The 20387-nt window shown below is 36.1% G+C and overlaps 1 protein-coding gene across 1 annotated transcript in view; it reads right to left on the minus strand.

The window, feature by feature from the left end:
* The window catches only part of LOC114336885 (glutamate receptor 1), a 726710-nt gene that overhangs the window by 272215 nt on the left and 434108 nt on the right, over positions 1 to 20387 (minus strand). The gene's annotated exons all lie outside the window — the stretch shown is intronic.

Below are 20387 nucleotides of genomic sequence, written 5' to 3' on the forward strand. Positions count from 1 at the left end.
GACAAATAAATGAACTGAAAAACACTTGAAAATTATGAACTAGGCTCTTTTAACAAGAATACTTTTGAAAGCAGTAGATATGCAAAAAAGAGTCCACCAAAGAAATGTGATATTCTGATACATCTTTTCGACGCTCGTTTTTTATACCTTCTTTTTCATTAAACATATTACAGAAGCTATCCGCTTTTATTAGATATGATGATAAAATAAGAAGAGCTGTTGGTAAAACCCAGGATCAACTTGCTGCAATAAGTAATTGTGTAAAAACATTTGAGCCTTACGAACATCTTACGAATGAAATATGAAAAAAAAAACAGAATCATTTAGAAGAGATGTTCATTTAGACAATATATTATATTCAGTCCAAACCAGGTCGATTTTTATTCTCCTTCTAAGTCTTGGACATATGCCTCTCCCAAATCTTTCCATCGATCTTTATCCTGAGCAACATAATTCTAATTTGTTCAGACTGTTATTTTTATGTTATCTACCCATCTCATATATGCCAACATGTAGTTTTGAAGACGACTTCTAGTGCTAGATTGCTAGATTAACGTGTTTTGGTGATACCTCTAGCTCCTCTCTTAATAGCGATGGGATTTGTATTTTCGTACTACCATAGTTGCGTTGAAAGAGTGGAGCGTTTCAAATACCTCGGAGAAACAATCACTGCAGATAAAGATATCGCGGAAGAGGTTAAAGGGAGAATTCAGGCAGCAAACAGGTGTATGTATATCCTCCACAATACTATTAAATCTAAGAGCCTAACACGAGGATCAAAGATCAGAATATATAAAACAGTGATTTGACCGGTGCTTATTATATAGTGAGACGTAGACTCTGACCAAAGCAATTGAACGAAAACTTAGATATTTTGAGACAAAAATCCTCAAAATAATCTTTGGAACTTATCACGACCCTAATAGCAACCAATACCGAATGAGAACAAATGCTGAGGTCAAGCAGATATGTAAGGCAAGCGACTTAGTCCAAGAAATTAAATCTCAGCGTCTAAGATGGGCTGGCCATGTCCATAGACTCCCTAAGAACCGCCGTGCCAAACTGATCTGGTAGGAAGCCCCCACAGGGAGAAGACCCTTAGGATGCCCACGAATGCGATGGAGAGATATATGTTCAGATCTAAGAACAATGGGGCTACCCACTGACTCAACTATCATGGACTACCGTTCGAGATGGAAGCGAGTTGTGTAGTCACCACCCCGGGTTGTAGTGCTACCAGAAGAATAATAGTTGTGTTTTCATAATATTATATTAGGCATTAGTTGTCTGTATCTCGAAAGTATAAACCTATTCTATAACCAGGAAGATACTTTATCAATATTTGGACAGACGCTGACGCTGAAATAAAATCTTCATATCTGTGAAACAATCAAGCTTACACTGGAAAGGCTCCAGGTGGTGTACTGAGTACACCAGTAGTACACCTAGTAGGACAGAACCGTGGTTATCGTGTAGTGAAAAATTTGATGGACCATGATCATGAAAGTTGAAGAGAGATCCAGAGATCACAACAGATAACCTTTTATAGGCACAATAAACATAATATAACCTGGCACAGTAGGTATATATAGTCGGTTCGCTAAACTCAGACACAACTGGCTAATGATTTTAGTAAGTAATTTTGCCAATTTAGTAAAATTGGCAAAAAATAATTACTAAATAGTTAGTACATTTGCCAATTTGTGGTAAAATTGGCAAAAAACAAAAAAATTATCTACTAAAATCACTAGCTAGTTGCGTCTGAGTTTAGCGAACCGACTGTACAATTTGACTATTTTAGGAACTTGTTTGAAGGATAAACTAGACACTCCACTACCGTTGAATCTAATGTGCTGATCAAACCTTAATGTTTGTATTCAGCAGAGATATGGCGATGGTTTCTTCCAAATCTAAGAAGAAGAGAATGGTAGGTACATGTCTTTATAGAGAAAAACAAGACATGTATGATGCTAAACTAGGACAAAACTAAAGATGGTGTAGACAGTGCAGACTACAAATACAAAAAAAATATATATTTTAAAACTTAAACTTCTATATGTATTACTTTTTACACTTTTCAAACCAACAATACTAATTAATTAACATTTAACCGATAAAAGGCGAAGTTAAAGAAACTTAATTAACATCACATTTTATTTATTGATTAACCGAGTAAAAATATTTTTAGCTACACTTGCTTTAGAATTATCGTCGGATACACATACCTACACATGTTTAGCTCACACAAATAATCAATTAAATGCTTTTTAAACCCCATAACCTTAATTAGTCGTTACACGGATACAATTTCGTGTCCATGTCCAAAAGAACAATGGAAATGGTAAATAATACCATCAAGTGCTTATCTGGAATTCTCGAATTTCGTGGAAATAAACTATTAACACGCACGCAGTTAGGCAAAAATCATTTGTCGGGCAAACAAAATGAACAATTAATTAACAGTCAAGTTTTAACAAGGACATGGGCGTCAGCAGCAAGTGGACAAACTGGCTGAATCAGAATGATAGATAGGCTCTTCCAATAAACTTGATGGTCACGCTAGAACATTGAGCGTAAAAAAGTTTAGTTGTCTGGCGATTTGATGGGATTGATTATTACGAATAATGGTCAGACTAATCAAATACGTTTGTCGAAAGTCGATTGTCTATTCCAATTACATTATACCGCCCATTAAGCATTTAATCAGACGAATTATTATAACATTACCCTTTGAATTTATAAGCAAATGAATTATAATTATAGGTCTGGATCCCGCGTATGAAAAAAAAGTTGATTAATAGCAAGCTGAAAATTTGTTAATAGCTTAAGGGTGTCTCATCGGATAAACTTTGATATATGGGAACACTGTAACAGGGGCAGTTTTAACTGTGGAACAGGTTAAAAATTTGGAACGGTCAGAACACGAAAATGGCACATTTATTTTATCCGACAGAACAGACATAAACTCTCCGAACAGAGATTAAACTCTCATGCAAAAATCAGACTTCTATTTATTACCTGTCATAATTCCTGTCATTTGACATATTCTACATGTTCCACTCATTTAAACGCCCATTTGGTGATAAATAGCAGTCTAATTTTTGCATGAGAGTTTAATCTCTGTTCGGAGAGTTTAAGTCTGTTCTGTCGGACAAAATACATGTGCCGTTTTCGTGGTCTGACCGTTCCAAATTTTTAACCTGTTCCACAGGTAAAACTTTTCCTTTTCCAGTGTTCCCATATATTAATGTTTGTCCGACTAGACACCCTTAAGCTAATAACAAATTTTCAGCTTGCTATTAATCAACTTTTTTTTCATACGCGGGATCCAGACCTATTAAGGGAAGATATCTATTTTTGTAATTATGAATTCTATTAGTATTGAAAACTTAGTTTTTATATTCAAAAAAGTAATTAATTAAATTCCACCCTTAATTAATTTTGTAATTTTTTTTTCAACAGTAGTTAAAAGAATTTTTTTAAAAACGATATGTGGGCTGTGAATTATGATTTGCAACAAAACACTAAAAGAACGCAACCTTCTTCTTCTTCTTCTTCAGTTTGTTTGCATCCACTCCTGGATGCCTCTCCATAAGCTCTCCACTCTTCTCTGTTTTGTGCAATTTGGTACTAGTCTCTCCCTACTTTAGCTTTAATGTCATCGAGCCATCGTTTTTGTGGTCTTCCTCTACTACGACTGTGTTCGCGTGGTCTCCAATGTTCAATGTTCCTCGTACACCTGTTGTTGTTTTGCCGAGCCACGTGTCCTACCATGCTCTATTTCATTTGCGCAATTCTTTCAATTACATCTTCCACCTTCGTCTTGCTTCGCACGTCCTCGTTTCGTATATGTTCTCTCAGAGATACTCCCAACATAGCTCGTTCGATTGCTCTCTGTTCTTAATCTATTGGCTGATAGCTCTGTAAAGCAGGCCGCGCACCGAATCGGCATAGAGCGATCGGATCGGCTAAGAGCAATCGGCAGATTTTGCTATACATGGAAATAAATGAGCCACCGCGCACCGCTTACCAACGTTCCACTTGGAACGGTCAGGGAGTCAATTCTCGAGAATTATCGTTCCCTAAGCGTACACGCTCACGAACGAATGAAATTGAACGTATAGTTCCGGCAATGTTAATTCTCGAGGATATTTTTAACTACTCGCTCCGATGAACGTATTCGCTCATTTTAACAGATCTATAGATTTGGCATCGTGGTAAATATTATTGAAAAGTTAGTGTTCCATGTGATAAAACTGTTTCGGTGTTTATTTAAAACCTGATTTTTCACATTCATTCACCAATATTGAAATACATTAGGTACATTATGAAAATGGAAAATGATTTCAGTTTAATAATTAGTAAAAGCCAGTAAATTTTCAATTTATTTCTTTAATAGTGAAAATAATTCATAATAATATAACAGTACTAATTAAATCTTATTGTACTAATTCAGGGTCAATTCTCAGGCCATACCTTGTGATATATTATAAATAAATTCTGACCTAATAGGTAAAATGACCTTGATCTTAAAAAAAGATTTCGTGGCACATTTTGGTAGTTGTATTGATTCCAAATAAGTTCATCATGTGTAGCGCCTGGATAACGTGTATTGTGTGTTTACATTCATTATCTTATAATTAATACATAATATGTATTAATTATAAGATAATGAATGTAAACACACAATACACGTTATCCAGGCGCTACACATATTATACATATTATGTATTAATTATAAGATAATGAATGTAAACACACAATACACGTTATCCAGGCGCTACACATGATGAACTTATTTGGAATCAATACAACTACCAAAATGTGTATATTATAGGTATATTATACCTATCTAAAAATAACTTATTTACTGTACCAATCAATTTTTGAAAGAATGTAAAATTACCAGGAATCTAACCTAAATCTATCATAAAAACGTCTTTCGCGGCCACTAAAACTTTCTTCCACTAAAATTTCAGCTTCCCTCACAACACTCATCATATTTTCTAATATCAAATCTTCCACATTAATTTTCCCAAAATCTTATTTACAACAAAAAACAGAGTTAAGGTTAAAAAGAACGCTGTTACTTTTATCGAACGTTTGATGAAGACCACTCGTTGTCGAACGATCACTTTGAGCGATGATTTCGAACGAATCGTTCAAGATTCATTCCTCCAGAATTGCATTTTTTAGAAACGTTCGCTCATTACGTCACGAACGTATACGTTCAGCGAACGATCGTTCTCGAGAATTGACTCCCAGATCGCTTCGGCTTCGGCGGAGAATAATAGCAGAGGCAAAACCCGCCAAATGATCCGATGCCGTTGGCGCTGTTGTGTATGTTTTTAATAGTATTTTATGCATTGCAAGGCACACGTGTATAATTTTTAAGAAACGCACTTTGGCTGACGAACTTCTGATAGAAAGTGTGCGGGAATATGTAATATTATATGATCCCCAAAATATATATTATCATGACACCAATAGAAAAGAAAACGCTTGGGGTGAGATAGCGAAAAAAACAGGACTCTCCGGTAAATAATAAATATTTATTTCAGCACATATTTATCCTAATATTATTTTAAATTTAAAATATATTTCCTTAATTTTAATATTATGCTTAGGGAAAATCCATAAACTGCGTCGGCGTCGTAAAAATTTTGTAGTTTTTTATAAACTCCCTCCCTTCCATCCTAAGTGTTTTTTTATAATTTCATGTTATTTCTGGATTTTTTAATTTTAAAGTTAACTCGAAAACTTTAATTACGAACGTATTCAAATCAGTATTATGATGTAACTCATTAATATCCGCGTAATTTTTTTCTTAATTCACTGCACAACTCTTTAACTTTATTTGGACAAAAGACAACACTTTTATTATCGGAATTTCTATGCTTTATTAACTGCATCATATAAATCTTGATACTTATGTTGTTTTGATTTCAACGCCATTTCTTTCATAAGAATAAATACAATGTGCTAACTAAATAGAATATCTTATTTCTATTCATTCTTTTAAGAATTGTTTCACACAGAATATTCAGTAAATAAATGGAGAGGAGTTTAATATTTATTGATGTCAGACGTTTTTCTTTATAGAACCGTTTGTTTAAACTCAGGAACAATGTCTTATTGTTTGGTATTCGGTACAAAAGTTCTATAATATGGTAACATTATGACTGTGACTGATAACAAGGAAATACGAAACGCAATAAACGTATGCGATGAAAGTAATACAAATTCTTTTTTATTCTAAAATAGGGTATAACTATTAACTATACTCGTGAACCTTTCTAAATTAAATTTAAATATATTAAACAATTCCACAAATAATAAAAATATACGACGTACTTACACCGTCGTAATAGTCCCCCTTCCCCTTTTTCCAGTTTATGGATGTTCCCTTAGTAGTCCGTTCTTTAACGGTAAATTATTGCAAAATCTCTAAATTTTAAAGAACCGCTTGGATTGACATGAAAGGGTACCCCCCGTTAAGATAGGCAAAATGCCCTCACTCCCAGAATTCAATTTTATTAATTTTTTTACTTTCTATGCAACTAAAAAATAAGATAACGCGGATTTTTAGCTCGCCACCCCCCTTACCCCTCCCCCCACAGCCAAAAACGTAGATTTTTAGAATTAATTTTTTTTAGTTGGGTTGCAATTGATTTAAAAATTTCAAAAAATTCACACGTGTAGCTGAGGCTTTCACAAAACATGTCCATTTTTTATGGACCCATGGGTCGAGTGTACATAACCTCAAATTTTTTTTTAACTTTTTTAAAACCTATAACTTTTTTTCGGAGAGGGCTACAGGTCCAATTTTTTTTGCATTTTGTGTATTTTATCAAAAGCTATGTATCTGATTTTTTTCAGATTTTTCTGTCAGGTGCGCCATCTTGAAAAATCAAGAAAACTGTTTTTTTAGGGGGTTTTTGGGGATTTTCTCCATTTTATAGACTGCAACATAGATCAACTCAAGGTTTTATTAATAGATTATGTATAATTTAAAATAATTGAGTATATTAGGATATTCAAAAGTTGGGCGAAACACTTTTAAACCCCCCAAAATCCATGTTTTTTTTTAAGTTTTGTAAGGATTTTTGCGGGTCTAATTATATTTTTTGTGGTCGATACAGACTGAATATTTTTTTAATTTTTTTTACGTTCTATATGATTTTAAAAAATAGGAGTCACTGTAATTTTAGCCCACTTCCCCTATTCCCCCTCCCCCACAGCCAAAAATGTCAATTTTTCGATTTTATTTTTTTTTAAGTTGGTTTGCAATTACAAATGTTATTCTGAAGCTATTTCTTTGTGGCATTTTTGTAATTAACTATTCTAAATGGTCATTTTTTTAGTTAAATTGTGTAAATTTAATAATTGATAATTATTAAATTATAATTTACAAAAAATTCACACGCACAAGCTGAGGCTTTTACAGATCATCTATTTTTATGGACCCGAAGGTCGAGTGTACATATTATAACCTCTTTTTTTTCTGTTTTTAATAGGTACGTATATTTTTTTGGTGATGGCTGCATGTCTATTTTTTGTGTTTTGTGTATTTTATCAAAAACTATATTTCTGACTTTTTCAGATTTTTCCGTAAGGTGCGCCATCTTCAAAAATCCGCAAAACTGATTTGTTCGGTGCTTTTTAGGGATTTTCTCCATTTTATATACTTCAAAATAGATTAACTCAAGGTTTTTTTTATAGGTTATGTATGAATAATTTGAAATAACTGAGTTTTTAGGTATATTTTATATAATTTGCTATTGAATAAACTTAAAAACCACCTGCTAGTTTTCACAATCATAAACTTGCCAGGATGACACGTTCCACAATTAAAATTACGTTTTACAATTAAAACTTCCCCTGTTTCCATACCTACGTCAAAGTTTGTCCGACTAGATACCATTAAACTATTAACATATTTTCAGCTTGCTATTAATCAACTTTTTTTGGTACGCGGGATCCAGGCTTAATATTTTTTGAGATAAATACAGCCTGAATATTCTTTTTTTCGTTTTTTTTTACGTTTGATGTGTTTAAAAATAAGCCTTAGCTCAATTTTAGCCCTCCTCCCTCTCAACCTGCCCAATAAATCATCATTTTTTCGTTTTAATTTTTTTTTCTCAGTATATCTGTTGCTCAGTTTGTCCTCAAGTAAACTACATTTAACAAAATAATTTCAAATTTTTGCAATATTTTTGTATAAAGTAAATATGTCATTGTGATATCTTTTAGGTAGGATACAAAAAACCAAAATAAAACAGAATAATCAATTTAAGAAAAATACATTATTTTAATATATCATACTTCTTGTCGTTTTGTGAATCAAAACATTTTGTTCTTTGTTCATTAGTTTGTATTTAGTAGGTACCCTAATATTACCTTACATTATACATATTCTAATTATTCAAATATGTGCTTGTACCATCAACATAACCTATATCTCTGCTCTGCCTATTAAAACGTCATTTTGCTTCACGTTTACTGCCACGTAAAACACCATAAAAAGAATAAAGAATGTATTACCAAAGAATATATAGCTTCGTATATACCCTTAGCGTATTCGGAGAGTATATTCGTTGGTATTACACTTTACAGTTCTAAAGTCTTCATCGCTGTCTTCGTCTATTACAGGTATAACATCTGTATTGTCAAAGAGTTTTGTAAGATATTCTGCTGGCTTGATGATTTTTGTAAAATATCTTCCATGCGATAAATATCATATTATGGCAGCTACATGCGAACAACAGCCTATGGTTATTTTGCCGTTTCCGCAACTCACATCTACAACAGTATCTATCGTTTAATGTTTTCCAAACCATCTTCGTTTGGCTCATAATGCAAATAGTCCATGCTGTATGCTTGTCCCCATTAGGTAAATTATTCCGATTCATTTTTTTGCACAAACTTGCTCAAAAACAGGTCCTTATAACAAATCCACAAGGTGAAAGGCAGTACCGCGGTCGGAAAATTGTTTAAACAATTTTTTAAACGAATTCAAAAAATCAATTTTTTCACTTAGGACAAATTTGTTTTAGATTCTCTGGATCAACCTGAGCAAAAAAGGCCTCTTGTGATTTTTCTATAAAATTGACTGTTGTCGAGTTACATGCAATTTAAAATTTGAAAAACGCGAAAATAGCCATTTTCAAGGCTTTAACTCGATTAAAAATTATTATTATGAAAGTCATAAAGTGACCAACTCAAAGTGTATATGTATTCGTTATAAAAGGTTATATGTATTGTACACTCGACCTACGGGTCTAAAAAAATAGATATGTTTTTTAGAAGCCTCATAAAATTTTTAAATTAATTGCAACTTTACTAAACAAAAAAAAAAATAGAAAAATTGACGTTTTTGTGGGGGCAGGGGAGGGGGGTGGTGGGCTAAAAATGCGATTAGTCTTATTTTTTAATCACATATAACGTAAAAAAATGAAAAAAAATATTCAGGCTGTATCGATTTCAAAAAATATCATTAAGCCCGCAAAAACCCTTACATAACTTAAAAAAACATGGTTTTTGGGGGGGTTTAAAGGTGGTTTGCCCAATTTTTGATAATCCTAAAATAGTTATTTCAAATTATACATAATCTATTAAAAAAACCTTCAGTTGATCTATGTTGCAGTCTATAAAATGGAGAAAATCCCTAAAAACCCCCTAAAAATACAGTTTTCCTGATTTTTCAAGATGGCGCACCTAACGGAAAAATCTGAAAAAAATCAGAGAGATAGATTTTGATAAAATACACAAAATGCAAAAAAAACTGGACCTGTAGCCCCCTCCAAAAAAAAGTTATAGGTTTTAAAAAGTTAAAAAAAAATTTGAGGTTATGTACACTCGACCTACGGGTCCATAAAAAATAGACATGTTTTGTAAAAGCCTCAGATACACGTGTGAATTTTTTGAAATTTTTAAATCGATTGCAACCCAACTAAAAAAAAATTAAATCTAAAAATCTACGTTTTTGGCTGTGGGGGAGGGGTAAGGGGGGTGGCGAGCTAAAAATCCGCGTTATCTCATTTTTTAGTTGCATAGAACGTAAAAAAAATTATAAAATTGAATTCTGGGAGTGAGGGCATTTTGCCTATCTTAACGGACATACACATAGCTAACAAGTCAAAGAAAAAAAGTGATATTGTGCCGATATGTGCTTTTGCCCTGGGAATGGTTTTCACCCCCTCTTAGGGGTGAAAAAATATTCGTCCAAAGAAAGTCAGGAAATGGATAAACTGGCTAATTTTAAGAAACTTTTGTTTTATAGAGTTTTTTCACTAAGTCAATACTTTTCGGGTTATGTGGCAGTGAATATGTTCATTTTTCAACAAAATAACCACGCTTTTAGACGGTTTTTCGCAAATAACTCAAATAGTAAGTATTTTTTCGAAAAAACATTATTAGCAAAAATATAGCCTGCAAAATTTTTTAAAAAATGGTGTATATATCACGTCTCTACACCTAGTAGAAGCAGAGTTATAGCTAATAAAATAGGTTCATATTCGTCAAATTCCAAATTGAATATTTTAACGTAAAATAACCTAAAATGAAGCACATTTCGGGGAAAACTCATTACAACTTATTTAAAGTGTTTAAAAAAAGCTTTATTTTTGTTTTACAAAAAAATTTCTAGCATCAAAATTAAATAAGTTACGCTCAAAATAAAGTTAGTCCCTTTTGGTTTTGGTAAAAAAATCGAGAAAATCACCCCCTAATTAGTATCTTAAATGAACTTAATCGTTACGACTTCACAAGTTTCTTGAATCGTGTATATATTGTTTATATGATCTGTAAGTTTCATCGGTTCAAAGTCCTTATTATTGAAAGGGCTGTAGTTAAAAGAGGTTGAACGAGTCACTGATCACGAATGTATGCAAATTTAGAAACACCAAATCTTAATCAATTTTTGTCTAACAGAAAAACAAAAAAATACATGATATTCAGAAAAGCAAATCTGACTTTTTTTTGTTTTTCGAGATTTTTGGTATCTCTAACAATTTTTAAGTTATTTTGAAAAAAAGCATATTTTTCAAAATTTAAAATTTTAAAAATTTTACTTTGAAACCAAATTTGTTCAAAAATAAGCACTTTGAATCGATGAAACTTACAGATCATATAAACATAACATAAGTAAAATAATTTGTGGAGCGGTAACGATTAATTTCATTTAAGTTGCTAATTAGAGGGTGGTCTTCCCGATTTTTTTTTTTTTTTTGAAAAAACAAAAGGGACCAACTTTATTTTGAGCGTAACTTGCTTAACTTTAACGCTAGAAACTTTTTGTAAAAGCAAAAATATAGCTTTTTTAAACAATATAAAAAACTTATAATGGGTTTTCCCCAAAACCTGCTTAATTTTTTTGATATTTCACGTCGAAACATTCTATTTGAAAATTGGTGAATATGAATCTATTTTTCATTGGCTATAACTCCGGTTCTACGAGATCCAGAGACCTAACGCGTACACCTTTTTTTACTTTTTTATAAGCTATATTTTTGCTAAGAACGTTTTTTTCGACAAAATACTTACTTTTTGGGTTATTTGCGAAAAAGCGTCTAAAAATGTGGTTATTTTATTGAAAAATGAACATATTCACTCGCAAATAACTCGAAAAGTGTTGACTTGGCGAAAAAGCTCTATAGAACAAAAGTTACTTAAAATTAGTCAGTTTACCCATTTCCGGACTTATTTTGGACATATATTTTTTCATCCCCAATAGGGGGTGAAAGTCACCCCCAGGGCAAAAGCACACATCGGCACAATATCACTTTTTTTCTTTGACATGTAAGCTATACGTATGCCAAATTTCATGTCAATCCAAGCGGTTCTTTAAAATTTAGAGCAAAAACCGTGAAAGAATGGAATGTAGTACTAGATACATAATTAATATATTTATCTATTAAGGCTATGGGTACATAATTCGCAAATATTTTACGGCTATCCCTACTGTTTTTGTCTTTACACGGCAACTTATGTGAGTAAAATTCACACTGGTATGGATATGTAAACATTACTAGAATGTCATTCTACTTTAAAATGTCATCATTAACTTAAAGAGATGGCTTTTGAATGTTCTTGGATAACTGCTATTTGTATAATTGCAAATTATTAATTCAGTTAATAAATGTGATAATTTTTTCACTAACTATGTATTCAGTGATTTTAATAATTTTTATGTACAACAAAAACTAATACCCAAGCGAGAAAGGAGGAAAAGAGTTAAAGTGATTTTTTAATAATATATTGTTACTATGGAAAGCTTACAATTTTGAATATCTTTAATAACAAAATACTTGGATCACAGAATATATTATCGTGATGTATTCTCTGCTTAGATCTTCCACAAATAATACACAATAAATAACTTTTTATTAAGTTCACGTCTTAAATCAATTATTTATCAAATACACTATAATATGTATATCAATATTCTTTAATCGACAACTCAAAATATTCCCGATGCCATGTCAAATATTTAAAATTGTCACTGATTGTCACTGTCTGACTGACAATATGCTGACAATATTCTACTCGACTGAGTGCGTTTAAGACAAAGATAGATTTGGAAAATATTACCACAGACATGGTGTCCATTTTTTTCGAATTCTGAAAAAACTGCTAAATACTTTTAAAAAACTTAAACGCAGAATGAAAGACTAAATTATTACCGAGGGCCGAAAGTCCCTTAGAATAAATAAAAAGTTAATTTTGAATGAGATATTTGAAATTAAAAATCACACTAAATTTTCTCTTAGTTTTTCACTTCTGTAATTTATTAAAATAAACATTAGAGAAGTTCTCAGGGACTTTCGGCCCTCACTATTAACGTAATCTTTTCTTCTGCGTTTAAATTTTTCAGAAATACTTATTAGTTTTCTCAGGATTAAAAAAAAAGGAATCCCCATTTGAATAGCATTGCAGCCGAAAATACGTACCCATCCTCTTAATACTTCAAAATTGATTAATTGAAAATGCGCCAATTTTATTGTACTTATACAGTGCTCTTCTTCTCATTGTTTGATTTGCGTGTATAGAATAAATTGCTATGTAGAAATGCTATCAATGGGTGTCCCCGTTTAGGATTTTGTCCTCTTCAGGGTTTGTAGTGAATGTAAAAAGTGGCCGCAAAAGCAAACAGTCCAAAAAACACTCTGGGGCATGTGTCGTGTCCTGCTGTTTCTGGTGTTCCTGGGTTTGGCCGGACGGTGGTGTCCAGAAGGCTAAAAAGACGACAAAGAAGAAAGTTTGATGGAGTTGTTGTTGGTTCCATAGACATTTACGTGTACTGTCCGTCCTTTGCTCTCGACCAGTCTCCCTAGAAACCCTTGTACAACGAGAGGCGAACCTGCGTCCCTCGTCGGCGGTCAGGAGGTGGCTTTTGAGCGCCGCGTGGACAGTGAGCGTTCGAGTGATAAAAATAATTGCGGCTATTTTCTTGGGGCGAACAGGTATAATTGTGCAATGAAGTTGGGAAACCGCAAAAAACCAACTTCTCCCTGTTCGGGGTAGGGAAGAGGATGTGTTATAGGTGGGTGCGGAAGGCTAACGGGGTAGCCTCGAGTATGTTTTCGTATTCTCCTGGGAGTTCGTCAATGCATGTTTGCATTAGAGCAGACGGTAGATGAATCTTTTTGCGTTTGGGCTTTCGGTAGAATACGTGGTCGGAAGATGAACAGGAACATTTGAGAGATTCTTGTGTGTCGGAGGGGGGAACGTTGATTACTTTACTTGTGAAGTTCCTGTTCAGAGAGTTTATTCTCTCACTGATTTTGGGGATGTTTGAGATGTTATGGATTTCGTTTGAGGGATATCTCCAGTGCTCGTAGTTGCATCTACGCAAGATTCTACGTTCCACTCGCAACAACCTCTCTTTTTGTGCTCTAGCGCAAAGAGAGTAGAGGCATGATTTGTACTCAATGACGGGTCGAATAAAGGTCTTGTAAGTGTGTATGAGAGTCTTCTTGTGTGTCTTGCCAATTCGTCCAGAGAGAGGGTTGAGAAGTATGGCCCTATTCCTCACCCTATCTAAAGTTGCCTTTAGATCTGCGTCCCAGTTAAGAGTCCTGGTGAACAGTACTCCCAAGTAGGTCGCAGTCGGGCTAAGAACAAGCCTTTCTCCCAACAATATCAGTGGATATTGGTCGTCGTCATTTTTTATGATTCTTTGTGACACAGAAGAGGCGCGAAACACAATTGTTGTTGTTTTGTTCGCGTTCAGCGTGACTCTCCACTTACAACACCAGTCCCCGACCCCGTCCAACAGAGCCTGGGCTCTTCTGTGGCTGAGTAATGGGTTGTATCGAGAGGTTGCCGTGAGTAGAGCCGTGTCGTCTGCATAGAAAGACAGCCGAGTGCCTGGGATATTTTGGTTTGTGATATCGCTGTTGTAGATGATGTACAACAGTGGTGCTAGGACTGAACCCTGGGGAACTCCAGCTTGTGGAGTGAAGGGGGTAGACTTTTGATCGCTTATTTTTACTCTGACAGTTCCGTTGTGGAAGTATGAGTGTACAATTTTGGTAAATTGTAATGGTAGCCCGATGTCCAGAAGTTTTCGAACAAGTCCGTCGTGCCAGACCTGATCGAAAGCCTTCTGCACATCCAGGAATGTGGCTATGGCGAATGAACCATCGTTGATGGTTTGAGTTACTTTAGTTGTGAAATCTATTAATGCATGTTGAGTAGATTTACCTGACTGGAATCCGTATTGGAATTTTGGTATGATGTTGTGGTTTTCGAGAAAGTTATTGAGCCTTTCTTTTAGGATTAGCTCAAGAACTTTACCCAGAGTGTTTATTAAAGAGATTGGTCTGTAGGATTCCACGTCGGTTGGGGGGTTTGCCTTTTTTCAAAAGCCTGATGGCATTGGCCACTTTCCAAGGAGTAGGGAAGTGGCTGTTTTTGAGACATGCATTGAATATTTTAGTTAGAAGAGGGATGATACTCTCTGGAAGTTTTTTGAGGCACCTTCGGTTGATGCCATCAGGTCCGGGAGCGCTGTTTTTACCTATTTGGCAAAAGCTCTCCGTTTCCCTGTTTGTGAGGGGGTCCATGATAGGATCATAGACTGGAACGTGGTAGTTGAGAGTAACATTTACTATGTATTCTGTGTGGAGTTTAAATAAGCGGTAAAAGTTCGGGTTGTCTGGAGTTTGAAAGTTGTTTTGAAGCGAATTTATGAATGCTTCAGCTTTCCCCTCTGGGTAATTGACTATGTGATTGTTGACCAACAGATGAGATGGTTGAGATAGTTTTTGTTTTGTTAGGACTTTGAGTTTGTGCCAGAATTTACTTCCGTCTCTGTAGTCCAGTTTCGAGTTAGAATCTTCCCACCGGCGAGCCGTTAGGTCAGATATCTCTCTCTTTATCCTGGCGCAGATTCGGTTGTATTCTGTTTTGATTAGTGGATTTCTGTTGGCCTTGTATTGACGTAGAAGACGTCTTTTTTGTTGGATTTTGGCTATGATGTATTGTGGAAGTGCCGAAGATATATGGGTTATTTGTTTAAGTGGGATTGCGTGCGTGATCGCCTCGGTGATGAGGTCCTCAATTTCTGTTGCACTGGTGTCGATACTATCGTTAGTATCGAGTTCGCCTAACATAGGGAGATTTTGCGTGATGAAATTTTGGAATTAAATCCAGTTAGCGTGACGATAGTCTCTTATAGTTCTTGGAGGGTTGGGTTGTTTTGGAATTAGTATGTTGGTATTGACAAGAATTGGTACGTGGTCTGACGTTATTGAGTCGCCTATGTGGCATCTATCCTTGAACCGATCCAGAATGTTACTGGTAACCAGGATGTGGTCGACAATAGAGGCCCCAGTGGCGTTCAGAAACGTGTATTCAGTGTTGGTGATTCGTGAGATAGGAAGGTCTAGTAGAAAATCTGATGCCTTCTGGGTTTTGTCGGTAATCACCAAACTGTGTATGTCTACAATTCAGATCGCCCATCAACACGGCCTTGCCGAGCGTTGAAAAATACTCTAGCAAATGCCTGTTGAGTGGTTGATCCGGGTGTGTGTAGTAAGAGACTATCGTGAGGGTTTCATTGTTGGGGATGTGCACGTCAACTGCCAGGAAGTCCACATCAGGTGGACGAAAATTTGGTGGGTATGTATGTGCGCTGTGTGGTATTCCGTGTTTCACGAGAATACCATTCCCACGTGAAACCTGACAGCGGTTTCGGTGAATGATCGAATATCCTGCGAAATGTGGATCGCTTTTCGACAGAGTTTATACAGTGCGCTGGAATAAGTGTTATTTATTTATAATATAAACTTATTTATTTTTAGCACATAAGCAAAACGCTCGGACAGGTCGATTTTTAAAATGATCATAGTATATTATAGTATCCATGTTTCGAACTTTACTCGATTCTTCTTTAGGTGACAGTCATAACTTTGATTTTTTTAATAGGAAGGTACTTACATCATGTGACACCTCATTTAATAGCTTTTGAAATACTGATTACAAAAATGTATAATTATACGTTTGAAATTAAAAATCATACTAAATGTTCTCTTCGTTCTGATCTCTGTAACTTATTAAAATAAACGTGCGAAACTGCCGATACCGAGGCCGCCGAGGTGACCGAGGCAGTGCGCGGGTACAGTCCGCCGATCGTAGCGTTCCGAGCCGACCGGTCCGAGCCGATCGCTCTATGCCGATTCGGTGCGTGTGAACCTTAAGTGTCACGGTCTCCATTCCATAAGTCATAACTGGTATAATACAACAACTGTTGAATAGTCTTTTCTCTAGATTTATTGGTACATTTTTGTTTTTCAACGCATCACTGAGTCTCCCTACTCATGTCCAAGTTATTCGGATTCTTCTGGTTATCTCTGCCGTTTGATTCTGGTTGCCTAATTTAATTGTGTGACCTAGGTATATATACTCTTCAACACTTTCGATTTCACTTCCATCTAAGTCGAATGTGGTATTTTGATTTGTCATCACTTTTATTTTATTTAAATTCATTTTTAAACCGATTTTCTCAGATTCTCGTTTAAGTTTTTCAGCATGCAGATCAGTTCCTCTGTATTGTTGCTCATGAGTACTACGTCATCGGCAAATCTTGGGTGACTGAAAATCTGCCATCGATTAAATTTCACGTTGTTTACTTCTTGAACACATCTTCTAATGCAAGAGTAAATAATTTTGGAGATATGGTGTCTCCCTGTCTAACACCTCTTTCCGTTCTTATTTTGCTTGTTGTTAGGCCTTCTGCTTATAGGTCTGGGTCCGGCGTATGAAAAAAAAGTTGATTAATAGCAAGCTGAAAATTTGTTAATAGCTTAAGGGTGTCGAGTCGGATAAACTTTAATAAAAGGGAAAACTGGAACAGGGGCAGTTTTAATTGTGGAACAGGTTAAAAATTTGGAACGGTCAGACCACGAAGACGGCATATTTATTTTGAATAGACTTAAACTCTCCGAACAGAGATTAAACTCTCATGCAAAAATCAGACTGCTATTTATTACCTGTCATAATTCCTGTCATTTGACATATTCTACATGTTCCACTCATTAAAACGCCCATTTGGTGATAAATAGCAGTCTCATTTTTGCATGAGAGTTTAATCTCTGTTCGGAGAGTTTAAGTCTGTTCTGTCGGACAAAATACATGTGCCGTGTTGGTGGTCTGACCGTTCCAAATTTTTAACCTGTTTCACAATTAAAACTTCCCCTGTTCCAGTGTTCCCATATATCAAAGTTTGTCCTACTAGACACCCTTAAGCTACTAACAAATTTTCAGCTTGCTATTAATCAACTTTTTTTCATACGCGGGATCCCAACGTATTAATTTATTTGCGTAGTTGCATTGTCGTATATGTATTTTAGGAGTATTCTCTATCTGGAATAAATCCTTGCGTTATTGATTTCGTCTAATACGGCCCAGAGTTCTATGGAATCGAATGCTGTAATTGTTATGATAAAAACTTTATTGAGTCTAAAATCTTAATACAAAAACATTAAGTTATCGAAATTTAAAGAAACGTTGAGAGTTAAAGTCTTTATTAAACGTCTTCACTTTTCAACGTCTTGGATTCGAATGTTGAATTGTCGAATGACTGAAAATGCCCTGGCCTCTCTCCGAGTACCTACCACCACCTCGAGTCCATGTGGTAGTGGGGTCGGGTACAATCGACACCAGTCGATCATGCCGTGGTGTGGAAAGACAGGGCCGGCTCGGGTTGCTACAGTCTCCCCCTCTGGCGAGGAAGGCGTCTCGACGAGTCGCCAGTAGTTAGAGTAGCTCGAGAAGACTCTGTAGGAGTATGGGTAGCTGGTCCCTGTTTCTTGGGCCGTCCTCGCTTACGTAGTGTCCTTACGGGCTCAGCCGTAATAGTGTCGCCCTCCTGAAATGGAGTAAGGGCGCTAGAGTGGTATACACCTAGTGGGGTGCTCTTGTCCCTGGGGTCTACGATTGTATAACTTGTAGGCCCATGCTGCTTTAAGATTTCATACGGTCCGTCCCTTCTAGGGGCAAGTTTAGCAGAATACCCCTGCTGCGTATTGCTGAGGAAGTGGCAGCGTAGTAACACCTTATCACCTTGTTTATACTTTGGGTCAGGCCGTCGTTTCGCATTTTCATATGCTTGATTACGATCTTGACGCTCTTCAGTAATACTCTGTGCAAGCTTAAGTGAGGTTGCTAATTGCTGCAACCTGGGGGTAATCTCTGCAACGAAGTTTTCGTTTTGTACTATGACACTTAAATCATTAGTTACTTCTTGCACAGTTCGGAGCTTGCGTTCGAAATTAGGTAGGCGGCAGTATAGCCTGCGCTCTGGCAGTTTGCTGTATTTAAGGCAAAACGTATGGCGGGTATGTGTTCACACCATGTTGTGTTTTCTCTTCCAACCAATATTCTAAGTTGAACCTTTAAGTCTCGGTTCTTTCTTTCAACGGGATTAGCTTCGGCGTGATACATGGGAATAAAGGACTGTTTGATTCCCAAACAAAATGTAAGCTGCTGAACTACGGCCGAAACGAACTGTACCCCATTGTCGCTTAAAATTCTGCGGGGTAGACCATAACGCAGGAATATATCCTCCAAAAGGACTTGTGCACAAGCTTCTGCGGTTGCGTCGGTCAACGAGAATAGTTCCACCCAGCGACTTGCCGTGTCTTCTACAATAAAAATCCACCGTTTGCTTTTTTTGGATGTGGGCAGAGGTCCGAATAAGTCGATGGCTAGTACTTCAAATCTCTGGTTAGTTGTGGATGTTTGCATTAATCCAGGGGTTTCCTGTTGGCTAATTTATATCTTTGACAGTCTAGGCAGTGGGTAACATGTTTGGTAATACACTGCATCATTTTCGGCCAGTAGTACCGTCTTGAGATTCTATGGAAGGTCTTCTCAACACCATAATGTCCTGCTGTCGGATGGTCATGGTATGCTTGTAAAATATTATTCCACTGGGATTCGGGAACTACCAATCTGGCGTCGTCGTCTTCCTGTTCTTCACTGTATCGATAGAGTACGCCTCTATGCAACAGGTATTCTCGATTGAACCATTTTTGGTGTGCCTCCAAATCCTCTATGTTTTCTAATGCATTCACTATGATTTTCAATTCGGCGTCTACCAATTGCTCCTCGCGGATCTCTTTTTCGCTTCGTACGGGTAAGTCGATCTGCACGCTGCATACGCTACAGTTTTCAGTGTGCTGTGAACATGGCGGTCTAGATAGAAAGTCGGCAACAATATTAGTTCTACCAGGCGAGTACTGAATCTTTAGATTGTAGGATTGTAGCTGCAGGCTCCATCTTGCTAATCGACCGCTGGGAGTCTTTAGTGTCATTAACCATCTAAGCGGCTGGTGATCGGTTATGAGAATGGTTTCTGCGCCTTCTATATATCCCCTAAACCTGGCTACAGCCCACACGATGGCGAGGGCTTCTCGCTCCGTCGTCGAGTAGTTCCTTTCCGCACTGGTGAGTAAGCGACTTGCATATTCTATGGGATGTTCTTCCTCCTTCTCCCCCTGGACCAAAACTGCTCCAATTGCGTAGGCACTAGCATCTGTTTTAATTATAAAAGGGATAGCATCATCAGCTTGTCTCAGAATAGGTGACGTGGACAGGCATATCTTAAGACTATCGAAGGCTCTCCCTTCTTGCTCACCCCACTTCCAGATGGATTTCCTTTTGGTGAGATTGGTTAATGGTCGGGCTATATGAGCGAAGTTCGGTATGAATCTCCTATACGACGAGCATGTTTGTATAAACGAAAGAAGTTGTTTAACGGTTTCTGGTGCCGGTAACGACACGATCGCCTCCGTTTTACTTGGATCCATATTGATTCCATCTCTTGTTATTATATGTCCCAGGTATGGGATAGTAGCGCAACTAAAGTTGCATTTTAATCG

This window comes from Diabrotica virgifera, chromosome 7 (genome assembly GCF_917563875.1).
Source record: "Diabrotica virgifera virgifera chromosome 7, PGI_DIABVI_V3a".
Classification (NCBI taxonomy): domain Eukaryota; kingdom Metazoa; phylum Arthropoda; class Insecta; order Coleoptera; family Chrysomelidae; genus Diabrotica; species Diabrotica virgifera.